The sequence below is a fragment of the Notechis scutatus genome, chromosome 7 (assembly GCF_049901735.1).
Source record: "Notechis scutatus isolate UNSWTSFEM ecotype Mainland chromosome 7, rNotScu1.2, whole genome shotgun sequence".
Lineage (NCBI taxonomy): Eukaryota > Metazoa > Chordata > Lepidosauria > Squamata > Elapidae > Notechis > Notechis scutatus.
This window is the reverse complement of record NC_142015.1, coordinates 13,128,419-13,146,669: the sequence shown is the minus strand read 5'-3', so window position 1 is coordinate 13,146,669 and position 18,251 is coordinate 13,128,419. Positions and strand designations below refer to the sequence as shown.

The following is an 18,251-nucleotide window of genomic DNA, read 5'->3' as shown; positions in this document are numbered from 1 at the left end:
TTAATCCTGTCTCTATTGAGCAAGGACACTTTTGGTAACTGTACCTTGGTGTTATCCTCCATGCCCTTGCTCTCTCACCTTGTATTTGCTTCTGGTGGATTTTTTTTTCTTTTTTGGTCTTGTTAATGTGAGATGCTAGCATTGTCTGTTTTCAGAGTGAAAATCTAGATATGAAGCAGGGGTGGGATTCTACCAGTTCTGTCCACCTCTGTAGAACCGGTTGCTCTGAAGAGCAGCAGACATAGAACCGGTTCTATGTCTGCTGCTGTTTTGGCCCACCCACCTACCTGGGCTGTTACTGGTCCTTTATTTCCTGCTTTTTCAACCTCAGCTTCTTTGTGCGGCACAGCTGCAGTTGAAAAAGCATGGAAAAAGGGTTTTTCCAAACACTGCGCACCCGCACGCAGCGCTGCTCAGCTGTCCAGGCAGCTCAGCAGGTCGGAAATTGCACTGACATGACTCGTGCGACTCGTGCATGCACATGCGATGCAGAGCAACAGAACCGGTAATTATACCGGTTGGATCCCATCCCTGATATGAAGTCTCTGAACAGGAAATTCTTTGGTCTCCTCTCTTGAATGCACGAAGATGAATTTTGAATGGTTGACTATACACAACAGATAATTAGCAATACTCATCAAGCTGACGTTTACTCAAAATGCATGTTTTACTTTTAAAACAGCAAAATGCAAGGCTTTTGCAGAAGTAATATGTAAAAATGGGCAAATTTGGAAGTTTGACAGCAAGTCACCAACCCACTGGCAAAAATGACAATTATAACCAAGGAGAGTCACAATATCTCTTATTTATTCATCTGAAGGCAAATTGATGAGGTTCCTCCCACCACTATCTCATGTTGATTGCCTTTGAGGTAATGCACATAATAAAGCATCTTCTACTATTTATAACATTGCTGGAATCATACCTTGAACTTGGATAAGAGAGTTGAGGAACAGCAAGTCCTATTTTGAACAGTGAAATCTTGGTGGGATCTGTGAGCACAGACAGATGGATGATGCCCATTACTGAGCATTGCTTGGCTATTCTTTCAATCCTCTTTACAGATTTTATCTGGCAATGGAAAATAATAAAAGATAGAAGTTGTGGTAGAGATCTGCACGGAAGAAATTTCCTGCAAATGTAGCCAATGAAGCATTAGGCCATAAAGCATTCTGAAGGGGAGGGTAAATTAAAGAAACTTATAGTCAAATCCCATGTAGATTTAACATATAATATTTTGGGTTAATGAGCTCAGAGCCACAAATTGTTAAACTAAAAAAAGTGGAAATGTTTTTTAAAATAAAAAAAATGGTTTCAGAGAATGAGAAAAATTGAGATTGATGCAACAGAGAGAGAGAGTGATTTCAAAAGACTCATCACACAGAACAGAATAACAGAGTTGGAAGGGACCTTTGAGGTCTTCTAGTCCAACTACCTGCTCAAGCAGGAGACCCCATATCAGGACCATAATTGACCTCGGGGGTGGGGGGCAGGGCCGATTGGGTGGGCTTGGCCGACTGGATGGGCATGGCCGTCTTGATACCACTCCCGAAACTGGCATTGTGGCATTGGGTAGACTGGGCCAAAGCCACACTAGCCTGATCTTTCCTCTTCACACTGGGTAGATCTGGATGGCCCTGTGGACCGGCCCGCAGGCCTTGAGTTTGAGACCCCTACCCTATACCATTCTAGACAAATGACTGTCCCATCTCCAGTGATAGACCACCCACAACTTCTGAAGGTAACCCATTCCTTCTCACCATTAGGAATGTTACTTGTTGTCATCATTAATTGTTAATTTTTCTCACCATTAAGAAATTTCTCCTTAGTTCTAGGATGCTTGTCTCCTTGGTTAGTTTCCAACAATTGTTTCTTGCCTTGCCTTGCTTTGGTATTACGGAAATATGTTGACCCCCTATTCTTTATGGCAGCCCCTCAAATATTGGAAATATATGGTTGTGCAAATATGAAACTTATTCTGAGACAATCATCAGTTTCCAGTTTAAGGTGCTTAAGTGGTGATGTTAATAAAACTTTGTTCACCTGCTTATTGATTTTTTTTCTGCTTTTCATAGAACCAAAAATTAATCAAATAGAATAATCAGAAACTAATCAAATAGATGAAGTTGTTTTGGAAGGAATTCTACATTTAAACATGTGATTGTTCTTTGCATGTTTAAAATAGCAGCAACCAACAAAAATGAATATCTGATCTATTCATCCAAATGAAAGCTATCCACAACCAAGAGAGACCCTTCCAGCATACTTGTAAATGTCTCAGTATTAGGTCCTCCTATAATCCTAGCTGCAGTTTTTCTCACTAACTGAAGCGTCTGGACACTTTTCAAGGGTAAACCCATATAGACACTAGTACCTGTGATGCAACCAAGACATGACAAATTGTTGCCAAGTCCAGCATGTTCAGCAGTAATTAATCCATATAAAATGGGTTACATATGCAGTAAAAAAAAATTAAAAAAACACCTGAATATTTCTCTGCAGATTGATAATTAGCATTTTTATTTTGCATTGCGATTCAGCCCTTTCTGTAGAATCTGTTTTGCATTTTAAATGGATGGGAAATTAATCTTCAATGGTGCATCATTTTGCACTGTTTCAAAAAGTTCAATGAACTATTGGAATTATTGAATGACACATTTCTCTTTGGGGTGCACTAATAATTTAATTCCTGGCTCTCTATTTTACCTGCAGCTCTATTTATAATCATAGATTTTGTTTTCTACTGTAGTTCCATTCAAGCCTCCTGCATCCCCCACATTGGAGCCTTGGCTAGAATCAAATAACTCAGCAGTAAACATTGCTTTCAGGCTTTGAATCAGCAGTTAGCTTCATCAAAGCCTGTACACCTTAATCATGACAGTTGATTTGTGAATTGAGTTGGTGGGAAGAGGGGGTAAATCACTGCTCTGCTTCATTCTGACCAATGAATTCAGTAAATAAAAATGCTAGTTTAACAAAGAATAAACATTGCAGCACAAAGTACAATTATGAGTCAAAAGTACAGCGATTAGATTGGATTAGCAGAGTTGGAAGGGAATTTGTAGGTCATTCTAGTCCAATTTCCTGCCCAAACAGGAGACCCTACATCAGTGGTGGCTAACCTTTTTGGGCTCCTGTGCCAAAAATTGTGCGCATGCTGCCAGCACTCAGAATGCAATGCGCACGCCCCCCACGCCCTCTGTGTATGCGCCAACAATCCCCCCCATCCCCTTACCTGCACTGAGCCTTACACCTGATTTTTCGGCTGGTTTGAGGCTTTTTTGGCCTCACAGAGACTTGGAAAAAACCTCTGCAAGGCTTTTCAGACCGCCCACTTTGTCACTTCTGGTATTACAGGAAGTGATGAAACGGGCCTGTTATTAATCCTGAAAAGCCTTGCAGAAGCTTTTTCCAAGCCTTTGGGAGGCTGAAAAAGGCCTCAAACCAGCCGAAAAAAATCAGCTGTGAGGTGCGTGCATGTGCATGGAGGTAAGTTTGCCTGCGGCTCGCGTGCCAGCACAAAGGGCACTGCATGCCACTTGTGGCATGCGTGCCAAAGATTCACCATCATGGCCCTACATCATTTCTACAAATGGCAGTCCAATCTCTTCTTTAAAGCCTCCAGTGATGAAGCTCCCATAACTTCTGAAGGCAAGCTGTTCCCATTGATTGATTCTTCTCACTGTCAGAAAACTTCTCCTTATTTCTAGGTTGAATCTCTCCTTGATCAGTTTCCATCCATTATTCCTTGTCTGGCCTTCAGTGCCTTAGAAAATAGCTTGACACCTTCCTCTCTGTGGCAGCCCCTCAAATATTGGAACACTGCTATCCTGTCTCCCCTTGTCTTTCTATTCACAAGACTAGCAATGCCCAGTTACTGTAACTGTTCTCCATATATTTTAGTCTCCAGTCTCCTAATCATCCTGGTTGCTCTTTTCTTCACTTTTCTAGAGTCTCAACATCTTTTTTATAGACAGGTGACCAAAATTGGATGCAATATTCTAGCTGTGGTCTTACTAAGGCTTTATAGAGTGGTATTAGTACCTCATTTGATCTTGATTGTATTTGTCTGCTAATACAATTTGGGATTGCATTGGCTTTTTTGGCTGCTGCTGCACACTGTTGACTTATATTTAACTGGCTGCCAGCTTAGAATCATCTGCAAATTTGGTGAGTTCCCTTTCTATTCCCTCATCTAAGTCATTTATGAAGATATTGAACAGTATTGGCCCTAAGATGGATCTTTGTGGTACCCCATTGCTTACTTCCCTTTATGTAGACATAGCCCTTTTAAGGACTATTCGTTGAGTATGGTTTGTCAGCCAGTTATCAATCCATCTGGTGGTGATGCTATCTATCCCACTTTTTTCTAGCTTACCAAAAAGTAAATTGTGGTCTACTTTGACTTTTGTTGCAAGTCTTTGTTCATTCTGAGTCTTTGCTTAGCTGACTTTGTCTTTGCAGTTTCTTGCTGTCTGCTGATATTCTGCCTTAGTTATGTGTCCCTCTTTCTATTTTTTGTACTTGTCCTTTTTGTCTTTCAATTTGTCAGAGAGATCTTTGTGCAGCCATGCTGGTTTCATATTGGATTTCTTGTTTTTCTTTCTCAGTGGCATTATGGTCTGGGCTTTTATGATCATATTTTTCAGAGTTTCCCAAGAGTCTTGAGTTTTATCCAAGGAATCTTTCCCAAGTTCTCTCTGAATTTATTAAAATCAGCTCTTTTAAAATTTCTGGTATCATTATGTTCTATTGGTTATGTTTGCGTTATGCTGAATTCTAGTATGACATGGTCACTCTCAGCAAAGGTTCCTGCAGTTTCAATTCCCTCTATCACTTTTGCTCTATTTGTAAGAATTAAGTCCAGTATGGCTGTCCTTCTAGTTCCCTCCTCTATCTTTTGGACAAGTCAGATAGGTTGGTTAGGAACCTATTTGATTTCTCCCTTGGTGTAGAATTAGTCTTCCAATTGATGTCAGAGTAATTGAAGTCCCCCATTACTATTGTAGTGTGTTTCCTACATATATTTGTTAGTTGGTTAGCAAAAAGTACATCTATTTTTTTCTGCTTGATTGGGTGGCTTTTGGCAGTGATGGCGAACCTTTTTGGAACTGAGTGCCATATGTGCATGCACCCATGTGCATGCACACATACCCTGCACATGCACCCCACCCCAATGTATGCACTCTACCCCCACACATGTGCCCTGCCCTCCGTGCATGCGCTGCAGAGACCTGAAGACCAGCTGGCCAATGGGAGGCATGCATGCATGTGTGGCAGGGCTGAGCTGGGGCAACGGCGTGCATGCCAACAGAGAGTGCTCTGCATGCCAACTGTGGCATGCATGCCATAGGTTTGCTACCTCTGGCCTATAGTATACACCTCTGGCCATGTCATTCTTTGTTTTTTTATATTGATCCACATGCATTCTAGGAGGTTTTCGTCTTTGGTTTCATGCATTTCTGTAGCAATATAGTGGTCCTTTCATACAATGCAACTCCGCCTCCTCTTTTATGGGGTCTTTGTTTTTTGTTTTTTTAAAAATAAATTTTATTGAAAATTAGGTTTTAAAAACATTGAATGTGGTCATCTTTTTGATATATATCTCAGTCTTTACATTGTTATATGAGTAAAATATCATCACACAGTATAAACATTTATATACATATATACAGCTATATATATATATATTTATATTATAATCTTTGTATCAATTTCTATCTTAGACATTATGTTGCAATATTATCTCTTCTTAAATTTTTTTTTTTTAAAACAAGTTTTATTAATTTTTAAAACACACAAATTGTCATTATTCATTACATGTTTAAACCTTTTTTCATTGTCAATTTAACAAGTCAGATAAATTATAATTCTGTTTTAAACCATTTCCATACAACATACCAAAACCTCTTATTCAATTTCTCTTTACTTCTCTTTACTCTTATTCAATATCATTATTATTATTTCATCTGTTTCTTTCTGACTTAGTTACCATTATTCTCAATCTATATTTCTACAATTTTTAACTAATTCTCCCCCAAAAAGACATATACACACAACACACAAAACATAAAAAAAATCTTTTTGAAAGTAACTTGGACCCAGGTGTCTCTCTTCATGGACTTCAATTATATTCATGCTCATCTTACATATCATTACTTATTTTATTTACCATTCTAGGCCTTCTATATTAACTTCCCCACATATTTCACACTTCTTACTTCTATCTTAATTCTATCTCTTCTTAAATTTTATTCCACAGTTTTTAGATTTCCTTTCATATCCCTCCATTTATATTTTTTTCCCCCATATTGCATTGAATTCTGAAGTGTCTCGCTCCTTCAGTTCTAACGTCATATTATCTAACTCAGTGCACTGAATTTTTTTTTCTATTATTGCTTCATCGTTCAGTATTCCTTTTAACTTCCATGTTTGGGCAATTGATAATCTTGCGGCTGTAATAACATGAATGACTAGGTATATATCTGCTTTTTTGAAATTCTCATTCATTATTCCAAATAAAAACATTTCTGCTGTATAATTTATTTTTAGGTCCAACATTTCTTCTAACCATTGCCATATTTTGTGCCAAAATTCTTGTATTTTCTTGCACTCCCACCACATATGATAATAGGTGCCCCATTTTTTTTCAAACATTTCCAGCATATAGGGCTTGAGAGCTATACATTTTGGCTAACCTGGTAGTTGGGAGATGTCATCTGTAAAACATCTTAAACAGGTTTTCTTTGTAGGATGTGGCTAAAGCAATCTTTTTATTCCGATCCCAAATTTACTGCCATTGATCCAAATTTATGTTATGGCTGAAATTTCTAGCCCGAGTTAACATTGGTTCTTTCACCTGCTCCTCATACATCTTATATTCTAGTAAATAGTTATACAATTTCTTTATTTGTTTTTTCTCTGATTCTAATAATATTTTATCTAATATTGTATCTTGACAATTTATTCCCCATTCTTTTTTTATCCCTTTCATATCTGGATTGTACTTGGAGATATGCCCACCATTCCAACGCCTGGTTGGAATGGTGGGCATATGCTGATTAAGTTCCAGTCTTTGTTTTAATCTTCCTTCATCTGTTAGGATATCTTTATATGTGATTGTCTTTTTCTGGTTGTAGAGCTTCGGGTATGACATAGCTTCTAAGGGGGAAAGCCAGCTTGGAGTTTCCATATAGTTTTGTGATCTCATTTTATTCCAAATTGAGATTAGGGCTTGTCGGATTTTATGTCTCAAAAAATATTGGTGTGTCATATGTCTACTCAGCCACAGACATGTATGCCAGCCCTGTTGAAGATCGTGCCCTTCTAAAAGTAAAAGACTTTTATTTTCCAAGTTTATCCAATCCTTAATCCATGTTAAGGTGGCTGCTTGATAATACAGTTCCCAATCTGGTCTGGTTTTTTTTGAAGAGTTTGTATCCTATCAGTAAGTTTCAGTAAGCTTCTATCAGTAATAATTCTTTCTATCAGTGGTATTAATGTTAATTATTGCCCTGTTATGGCATGCAACTACCAGCATCAGCAGAACTGTTTGAGGTTTGATGTCTGATAATTCACTAAGTCAATAATGGAATCAAGGTGGAGAATTGCTTTCTACTAAGTAAATTTTGAGCAAATGAGATTTCCCATAGAGGAACAATTCTCAACTATCAATTCTTTTTGTAAAGTTTCTTCTGCCTTTGCTTTTAGTATATGTATTCCCCAATTTACAACAGTTAATTTAGTGACTGAAGCTACAGTGGCATTGAAAAAAGGGACTTTTGATCATTTTTCACACTTACAATTGGTCACATGACCGAAATTCAGAGATGGCAACTGACTTATATTTATGACAGTTGCAATGTCCCAGGATCATGTGCTCACCTTTTGCGACCTTCTGAAAAGCAAAGTCAATGGGGAAACCAGATTCACTTAACAACTGTATTACTAACTTAAGAACTGCAGTGATTCACTTAACATCAGTGGCAAGAAAGGTTGTTAAATGGGGGGAAAACTCACTTAACAAATGTCTCAGCAACAGAAATTTTGGGCTTAATTATGGTCCTAAGTCAAGGAGTACCTATAAACGTAATGCAAGGACATTTTGGTAGGAGAATCTGGATAATGCCCTAATGATGAGTAAAATTTATTTATTTTTGTTAACTGGTTATGCCCATAAGATTTTAGAACAATAGATAAAGCAAACATTTTCAGACCTAAAACTAATATGGAATTATGAGTTTGTTAGCTGCTTATCACCTAAGGGATCTTCAACCACTATACATTTTTTAAGTGATACATTTTGGAAGACAATCCCTGCATTACAACTTTGTATTTTTAGAAAAGTGGGTTGGATATCTGGAATAATGCAACAAGCATGACAACACTATTAAAGCCAACCTCTTTAACACATTCTTTGGCTCAGTATTTGTAAACAGCAATGGATCATGCCCAGTATTTCCTAGTCGTACTACAGACAACTACAATGATCTAATACATATTGGTTTTACAGAAGACAATGTTGAAAAAGCACTAAAACCATCTCTATCTATTGGACCGGATGGAATATGTGCCTACTCTACATAAATAACCTCTGTGATCATATCAAGAGCAGCTGTGTTCTCTTCGCTGATGATGTAAAGCTATTCAACACCACAGACAATACTGCTACCCTTCAAAAAGACCTTGACTATGTATCAGAATGGTCAAACAAATGGCAACTTCAAATCTCAACAAATAAATGCTCTGTCCTACATATTGGCAAAAAAAATATCAGAAAATAAAATACAGGCTGAATAGTCAAGACCTTGTTGATGATCCAAACTCTGTCAAGGATCTTGGAGTACTCATCTCTAATCATCTAAGTGCTAGAGCCCACTGTAACTACATTGCCAAAAAGGCATTAAGAGTTGTTAACCTAATCCTACATAGCTTTTTCTCTGGTAATATCACATTAATAACTAGAGCATACAAAACATTTACTACACCAATACTTGAATACAGCTCATCAGTCTGGAACCCACATTATGTATCTGATATTAACACAGTTGAGAAAGTCCAGAAATATTTCACAAGAAGAGTTCTCCACTCCTCTACTCATTGCGGAATACCTTATGCCACCAGAATTGAAATTCTAGACCTAGACAACCTAGAACCATGCCGCCTTCGGTCTGATCTAAGTATAGTATATAAAATCATACATTGCAATATCCTACCTGTCAATGAATACTTCAGCTTCAACCATAACAACACAAGAGCAAACAATAGATACAAACTCAAGGTTAACCGCACCAAACTTGATTGTAGGAAATACGACTTCAGTAACAGAGTGGTCAATGTCTGGAATACTCTACCTGACTCTGTGGTTTCTTCCCCAAACCCCAAAAACTTTAACCTTAGACTGTCTACTATTGACCTCACCCCTTTCCTAAGAGGTCTGTAAGGAGAGCATACCATAAGCGCACCAACATGCCTACCATCCCTGTCCTATTGTTTCTTTTATTTTTTTAATTTTTTCTTATATGTATCCATGTATTCATAACTATGTTTTTACTTATACCTATTATCTTGTAAGCAATTGACAAAAATAAATAAATAAATAAAAATAAACATAAACCATATTTGGTGTTTGTTTGATTGTTCGTTTGCTTCTTCTATATCATGGCCATCTGATTCAATAGTAATTCTTGGCAGCTTTTATATAGAAAAATTAAAAACTACACCTCATATATGCAACAATGAATCCTTAGACATATACAAGGGAACAACAATTAATTAAATATAAATAAAATAATTATGAAAGTCAGCACTGTAATTTGAAAATATGAAATTGAAAGTAAACAAATATCAGACATGTGTCCCTCCATAACAAAACTAAACATTTTATGCAAATATCATATTTATAAAGGGGAGGGGATGAAAGACAACAGCCAATTTAAATCCTAATATGAATTTCATTATCAAAGAGATCTTGCAATCTCCTAGAAGCTCTTCGTATTAAATGATGCAGTTAATCAGTTCAGTATTTATTAGCTGAGATGTTGCTTTTCTGCAAGGAAGAAACATGTCACTGATTTCAAATTATGTTAAATCACTACAGTGAAATCTGAGAAGAAAATCACACTTTCTGAGTGACATTTTACCCCATCACAGCTGCTATTTTTTTTAACAGAGACGGCCCTGTATGACACATAGTGTGTCAATATAGCAACATTTATGCAACATGTTTGCTTGAATTATTTAATTTGTCATTTTCCATCAGGGTAGCATACAACACATCTAGCAGCTAATTTCTAACTGCTGAACAGATCTTAGGTGTGAGGAGACCAAGCAACTAGATTCTTTTCCAAACACTGCATTTTTCCTTTCCTTTCCTTTCGTTTCCTTTCCTTTCCTTTCCTTTCCTTTCCTTTCCTTTCTTCTTTCCTCTTTCCCTTTTTCTCCTTTTCTTTCTTTCTTTCTTTCTTTCTTTCTTTCTTTCTTTCTTTCTTTCTTTCTTTCTTTCTTTCTTTCTTTCTTTCTTTCTTTCTTTCTTTCTTTCTTTCTTTCTTTCTTTCTTTCTTTCTTTCTCAGATGTCTTCTCAGGTTTCATTGCTAAAACTATGTTGTTTTCTTGACAACACTACCAATGTGGATTGCTGCCTTACCCAATATCGATGATAAATTATGCATTGATTGTAGTCTGCTGAAATTATATTTGTTTGATGTTTTTGTAACAGAACGTCAGTTAATTCAAATCTGTGATGGCCGTCTATTTAATCTTAAGCTATGACTTACTTAATCATAACTTACTGAATAAATCACAAATGTCTCCTTTTTGGAAAGAAGAGCTAGGGGCTGTTCAGCAGAGCATGTAAATAAGTATGCAAAAATGACTAACAATTTGGCATGGGGACCTCTAAGTTGGGTCTGAAAAGGAGCTGTGTAGGTTGCAGGGGAGATACATAGACAAAAATCATTCAGAATGTGACAGAAGAGCAAGGGTGGCATAGTGGTTAGAATGCAGGATTGCAGGCTAACTCTGTCCACTGCTCGGACTTCAATCTTGACCAGCTCAAGCTTGACTCAGCCATTCATCCTTCCGAGGTTGGTAAAGTGAGGATCCAGATTGTTGGGGGCAATATTTTGTCTCTGTAAACTGCTTAGAATGCTGTAAAGCACTATGAAGCAGTATAAAGTCTAAGTGATATTGCTATTCATCCCACTCCTAGGATGATATCCCCCTTGCTATCAAGAAAAATAAGGTTTGGGGGAAAAGAGGACATTATTTCAAAAATAAGGAATATCTTCTTATACAGGACATCCAATTCTTGGGTGATTAACCCATATCCTCTTGGTTTACTCCTCTGGAGGTGATAGGTTTTTGGTTGTGGGCGATTTGGCTGTTAGAAATGCAGATAAATGTGCTATTGCCAGCATATAGATTGCATGGTGGTTTACCTGCTTGGTGAGATTCCAGGTGCCATCTAGATAAACTGGTAAGTGATATTGGTGGTCCATTTTGGTGCTAGTAAGTATAACTAGTTCACGGATCTCCAAACTTCACAACTTTAAGACTTGTGAACCTCAACTCTCAGAATTCTTCAGCCAATTATGCTGGCTAGGGAATTCTGTGAGTTGAAGTCCACAAGTCTTAATTTGCCAGATTGGGAGACCCCTGATTTAATAATATGGTAATATAGTCAGTCAGTGTTGGAAGGCAACAAGAGAGCAGATTGAGGTCTGGAATTGCCAAGAAAATGTTGTAAAGCATACCGTGCAAGCTTGACAGACAGAGGTCAGAATTCTCAATGTACAGATAATATGGTAGTACATGGAGAAAGATTTAGATTTATTATGCATTGGGGAATCTTAAGTGAGACAAGTGACCTGTGATAGAACTAGGCTGCTGGCACATTTTCCCAAATCAAAAAGGCTTTTACACGGATCCCTGTGGGAAAACTGACAGGTGCTGACCAGCATCTGTTTTGAAAGGGTATAGGTTTTTCAGGAAATATTACAACCTGGATGTGTTTTAATCAGAGTTCATGTCAGTCTGGAGGCAGAAGAGAGTCAGAAAGGTGATAAAAATAGTTCGTGCCAATCACATGGTCTATACAGGTTTCTATGTCAGTATAGTATTCCTTGACTTAAAACAGTTCATTTAATGACTGTTTAAACTTTACAATGGAATGAAAAAAGTGACATGGTATTTTTCACACTTATGACCATTGCAGCATCCCCATGATCATGTGATCAAAATTCAGACGCTTAACAACTGAATTATTTTTATAATGGTTGCAATGTCCTGGGTTCATGTGATCCCCTTTTGTAGCCTTCTGACAAGCAAAGTCAATGGAGAAACCAGGTTCAATTAACAACCGTGTTGCTAACTAACTGCAGTGATTCACTTAACTATGGCAAGAAAGGTCGTAAAATGGGGCATACCTCACTTAACAAATTTCTCACTTAGCAACAGAAATTTTGGGCTCAATTGTGATCATTAGTTGAGGACCTGTACTAGAAATGTCTAATGTATTGGCTAAAGTAATAACAAGCAAATTATGCAGTTATAGCTGTATGGTTGGCATAATACATTAACCAGACTTATTGTCAGTGTGTGCTCCCTTCAAGATCCAAGAAAGAAATACTCAGACTCCATGGGTTAGAGCAAAGTTATCCTTTTACTGGAAATCAAAGTGGAAGCTACAAATTTAATTCCGAATCTGAGGAATTGGCGCGCAAATCACATATACAAAGGAATGGAATTGTTCCCACCCCCCAAAGTTCAAATGACTCTTCCAATTAAAAGTTCTGAAGATGATCATGTGGCCATCTTCAGGTGGTGATGAGGCCTCTGTCCGTTGACCTTGACATATTTTGATAAAACTTCGCAGCTGCACAAAGGAGATAAAAGCTAGCCAAGAAATGGAAAGTTAAAGACAAGAATTCATACAACCCCTCCCCTTGCTACCCACAGCAAAGGAATGCAAAACACCTCCAGCTCTCTTCCCCTCCAAGTTCCCCCTCCCCCCCCGTTGCTAATGACAGCCAAAAGAAATACCCTGTTTCTCCAACAATACGGCCTCCCCCAATAGGAAGTCCCAGCATGTTTTATAGGCATGAAATGAAATTAGGCCCCTCCCCCAAATTAAGGCCTATATTAAAACATGCGAAAAGGGGGGAAATGGCGGGGGCTTGCCATTAGAAGCACTTTGTTGCACACCTGGATATGGTGCTGCCTGCGTTGACCCCGATACAAAGTGCCCCACCAACGCCGAGGTCACCATCCAAGCCATCGCCGCCCACCCTAAGATGCAAGGGGGAATTATCACCCCTCAAAAGACGGCCTAGCCGTTTTTTTGGGGCTCAAAAAAATAAGACCCGGGCTTATTATATGAGAAACACGGTAGTGTAGCATAGCAGCAGAGAAGATGCAATAGATAGGATGCAGAAGATATAAGATGAATGGTCAAACAAATGGCAACTTCAAATCTCAACAAATAAATGCTCTGTCTTACATATTGGCAAAAAAAATCAGAAAATAAAATACAAGCTGAATAGTCAAGATCTTGTTGATGACCCAAGCTCTGTAAAGGACCTTGGAATACTCACCTCTAATGATCTAAGTGCTAGAGCCCACTGCAACTACATAGCCAAAAAGGCATTAAGAGTTGTAAACCTAATCCTACGTAGCTTTTTCTCTGGTAATATCACACTACTAACCAGAGCATACAGAACATTTGCTAGACCAATACTCGAATACAGTTCATCAGTCTGGAACCCTCATTACGTATCTGATATTAGCACAATTGAGAAAGTCCAGAAATATTTCACAAGAAGAGTTCTCCACTCTTCTACTTGTTGTAGAATACCTTATGCCACCAGACTTGAAATTCTAGAACTAGAAAACCTTGAATTACGCCGTCTTCGGGTCTGACTTAAGCATGGTATATAAAATCATACATTGCAATGTCCTACCTGTCAATGAATACTTCAGCTTCAACCATAACAACACAGGAGCACACAATAGATACAAACTCAAAGTAAATCGCACCAAACTTGATTGCAGGAAATACCACTTCAACAATAGAGTGGTCAATGTCTGGAATACTCTACCCGACTCTGTAGTCTCTTCCCCAAACCCCAAAAACTTTAACCTTAGACTGTCTACTATTGACCTCACCCCTTTCCTAAGAGGTCTGTAGGGGGCGTGCATAAGCGCACCAACGTGCCTACCGTCCCTGTCCTATTGTTTCTCTTATTCTTTTATTTTTCTTATATGTACCCATTTCATGTATTCACAACTATGTATACACTTATACTTATTATCTTGTAAACAATTGGCAAATCAAATAAATAAATAAATAAATAAATAAATATCGTGAGGCTGACACTTATGTTCAACAAATCTGAATGTGCAAAATTTTGTTGTGCTATCTGCCATCATGGTCTCCCTACCTTGATTTCATTTTGATGTTTTTTATTCCAGTTCAAGCAAAATTGTTTATGCACTTTTTAAATGTGCAGAATTCTGATCAGCAACTACTATAAAGAACTATTACATGAAAAGAATGAGGAGGAGGGTGGCAACTTACAGCAATTAGTGTTTCTGAGTCCTTGCTATATTGACCTGATTCTGGTAGCACACTAAGCTCTTACTTGAATGTTTAGGTTTATTATGTTCTGCAGTTCCCATTATGATTAATAAACTATACTTTATAGCTTAATGCATTATGTGAACCCAGCCAACTGTCATTTATTCAATAAGTTGCAGTCAAACAAAGAATGATGGTAGGAACCCAATTTTTGTTTGAATAGATCTCTGGATATCCATAAAATTGTCTCCATTTATATATGTCTAGTGTCAGAATGTCTTTAGAGTCAAATTCTTCTTTTCTCACTCTGCACTTTTCTACTTTTTTTACAACATACATCAGAAACTTCATCATTACAGATTTGCCTATTGAGAATGCTAGCAGAAGAACTCTTTTGTGAACATAAAGAAAAAACATTTATATATTCCAAGTATTTTTTTTAAAATCCTAGCTGTTAAATAAATGCATGAAGGATTCCTCAAGTTTGTTATCCATTTAATATTTAATAAATGCAATATATCATTTTTATAAATATGCATAAGTAAGACACAGATTTAGAATACATGTGGGATTACAATAGGATAACACATTTATCTCGTCAGGAGAGAGAAGACCACTAGTGTTTTCTAAAGATCATATTAATCCTCATTGGTGGAGACAAACTCTCTGCCCTGATGCAACTATTATAAATTGGGTTTATGCAAAATGGTTTTCTTAATTTCCCCAAAGTATAAATTTCACATGAAAATGCTGAAGGGAGTACAACAGGAAACATCAGTGAAATATTTAAATGTGGCAACAGAAACAAAGTGTACACAAAGTGTGCCATTTCTACACTCTGTAAAAAAAGAAAAGAAAAGCTGTGCTGCTACATGATTTTCTTACAGATTCAAGAAGATTTTTGTGATGGCTAAGATAATAGAAAGGAACTATAGAGATAGTTTTGGACCAAACATTGTTTTTAACCCCAAACTAGTTTATAGTGGCAGTAAAATGAGGGAGACTCAAGTGCTGTGAAGAAATGCTGAATATAAGTGTAAAATAATAATTAAAATTATTTAATGCCAATTTGTGGTATAGCAATATATTGTATGAATTAATGTTGGACTCTCCCCTTCCCTTATTGTCTGCTTGAGGATAAATTCAGATGACAAATTTCCTCTCTACCAATTGGAGATGCCTATATTTTTTCAGGAACTGCTTACATCAAAACCAGATTAATTTTAATAATGACTAATGAAAAGAAGCTATCTTCAAATAATTATTTATGAAATTGGGTTGTTTCAATAACCCCAGTGAAGACAACCTGAAATTTAATTGAACTTATTAGATAGTAATATTGTCTGGACTAAGAATAAACAACTCCAAACAATCCTGACCAACATGGCCAACGATTTGGATTTGGGAGCGAGTCAAAAAATTCTATAGGACACCACATTGCCTACTTTTGCATTATAGTGGCTGATATTGAAGACCTGGAAGAATTAATGATAAAATCTTGAATCTTTTTAATAGGGAAGAGTAAACTGTCATTTACTCGTGTTTACATTCATTTCATCATGTTTCTACATTTGGTGCTGTGGCTTATTTTTTATATGCAGTCAATATTGAACTTTCTCTGTATGTCTTTTGTACCTGTTTCCGTGATATTTATTTTCTTAATAGAATTTATATGGCCCTTCAGTCCAAGAGTCTGATCATGTAGATTCCTCTCTTCAGAAGATTAAACAATCCAGAACAACCTAATAGGTACAATTACAAAAAAGAAAAAGAAAAAAGTATCAGTATCTCAGGAACAGGAAACAATTCAAATTCAAAAATATAGTAAATGGGTCACTCATAACAATTCACTCAAAAGCTCTCTTAAAAAATTGGTTTCAAATGGTGCTCCTAAAATCCAACAATATCAAGCTGATCTGATTTCAGAAGACATGGTACTCTAAAGAAACGGGGCTGTGACTAAGAATATATAAATTGTTTTGGGCAAACATCATTCCCAAAGATTATGCACTGCTTTCACTTTCTTTTAATATGTATACAGATAATTCTTGATTTACAACAATTCAGTGATCATTGAAAGTTACAAAGGCAATGAAAATAATAACTAATGATCGTTTTTCACAGTTATGACCTTTCCAGTATCTCCATGGTCATGTGGTTATACAGGTATATATCTGTTTTTTTGAAATGTGATCAAAATTCAGATGATTTGACAACTGGTTCATATTTATGACCATTGCTGTGTCTCAAGAACATGTGATTACCTTTTGCGACCTGACAAGCAAAGTCAATGAGGAAGCCAGATTCACTTTCAACCGGCTTACTAATTTATCAGTTGCAGTTATTCACTTAACAACTGAGGCAAGAAAGGTCATAAAATGGAGCAAAACTCACTTAACAATTGCCTCACTTAACTACAGAAATTTGGTCATAAGCTGAGGACTACCTGAATTCTCTCTAATGTGTATTATCATTTGGTATGCTTCAGAATTCTTAATTTGGTTTCGTATTGTAAATTATATCTCAAGATTTGAAAAAGTTTGGATGTTAATGAATACAGGTAGTCCTCGACTTATAACAGTTCATTTATTTTTATTTATTTATTTATTTATTTATTATTTATTTTTGTGAATTGCTTACAAGATAATAGGTATAAGTAAAAACATAGTTATGAATACATGGATACATATAAGAAAAAGAAAAAGAAAAGAAACAATAGGACAGGGACGGTAGGCACATTGGTGTGCTTATGCATGCCCCCTACAGACCTCTTAGGAAAGGGGTGAGGTCAATAGTAGACAGTCTAAAGTTAAAGTTTTTGGGGTTTGGGGAAGAAACCACAGAGTCGGGTAGAGTATTCCAGACATTGATCACTCTTTTGCTGAAGTCGTATTTCCTGCAATCAAGTTTGGTGCGATTAACCTTGAGTTTGTATCTATTGTTTGCTCTTGTGTTGTTATGGTTGAAGCTGAAGTATTCATTGACAGGTAGGACATTGCAATGTATGATTTTATATACTATACTTAGATTGGACAGAAGGCGGCATAGTTCTAGGTTTTCTAGATCTAGAATTTCGAGTCTGGTGGCATAAGGTATTCTGCAACTAGTAGAGGAGTGGAGAACTCTTCTTGTGAAATATTTCTGGACTTTCTCAACTGTGTTAATATCAGATACATAATGTGGGTTCCAGACTGACGAGCTGTATTCGAGTATTGGTCTACCAAATGTTTTGTAAGCTCTAGTTATTAGTGTAATATTACCAGAGAAAAAGCTACATAAGATTAGATTAACAACTCTTAACGCCTTTTTGGCTATGTAGTTACAGTGGGCTCTAGCACTTAGATGATTAGAGATGAGTACTCCAAGATCATTGACAGAGTTTGGATCATCAACAAGGTCTTGACTATTCAGCCTGTATTTTATTTTCTGATTTTTTTTGACAATATGTAGACAGAGCATTTATTTGTTGAGATTTGAAGTTGCCATTTGTTTGACCATTTGATACATAGTCAAGGTCTCTTTGAAGGGTAGCAGTATTGTCTGTGGTGTTGAATAGCTTTACATCATCAGCGAAGAGATCTCAGTTGCTCTTGATATGATCACAGAGGTCATTTATGTAGAGTATGAAAAGAGTTGGTCCTAGAACAGTGCCTTGGGGGACGCCACTGTTGACAG

General features: G+C 37.0%; 1 protein-coding gene across 1 annotated transcript in view; it reads left to right on the top strand.

The window, feature by feature from the left end:
- Window positions 1–18,251, top strand: part of UNC5D (unc-5 netrin receptor D) — a 657,451-nt gene that overhangs the window by 280,616 nt on the left and 358,584 nt on the right. The window lies entirely within an intron of this gene.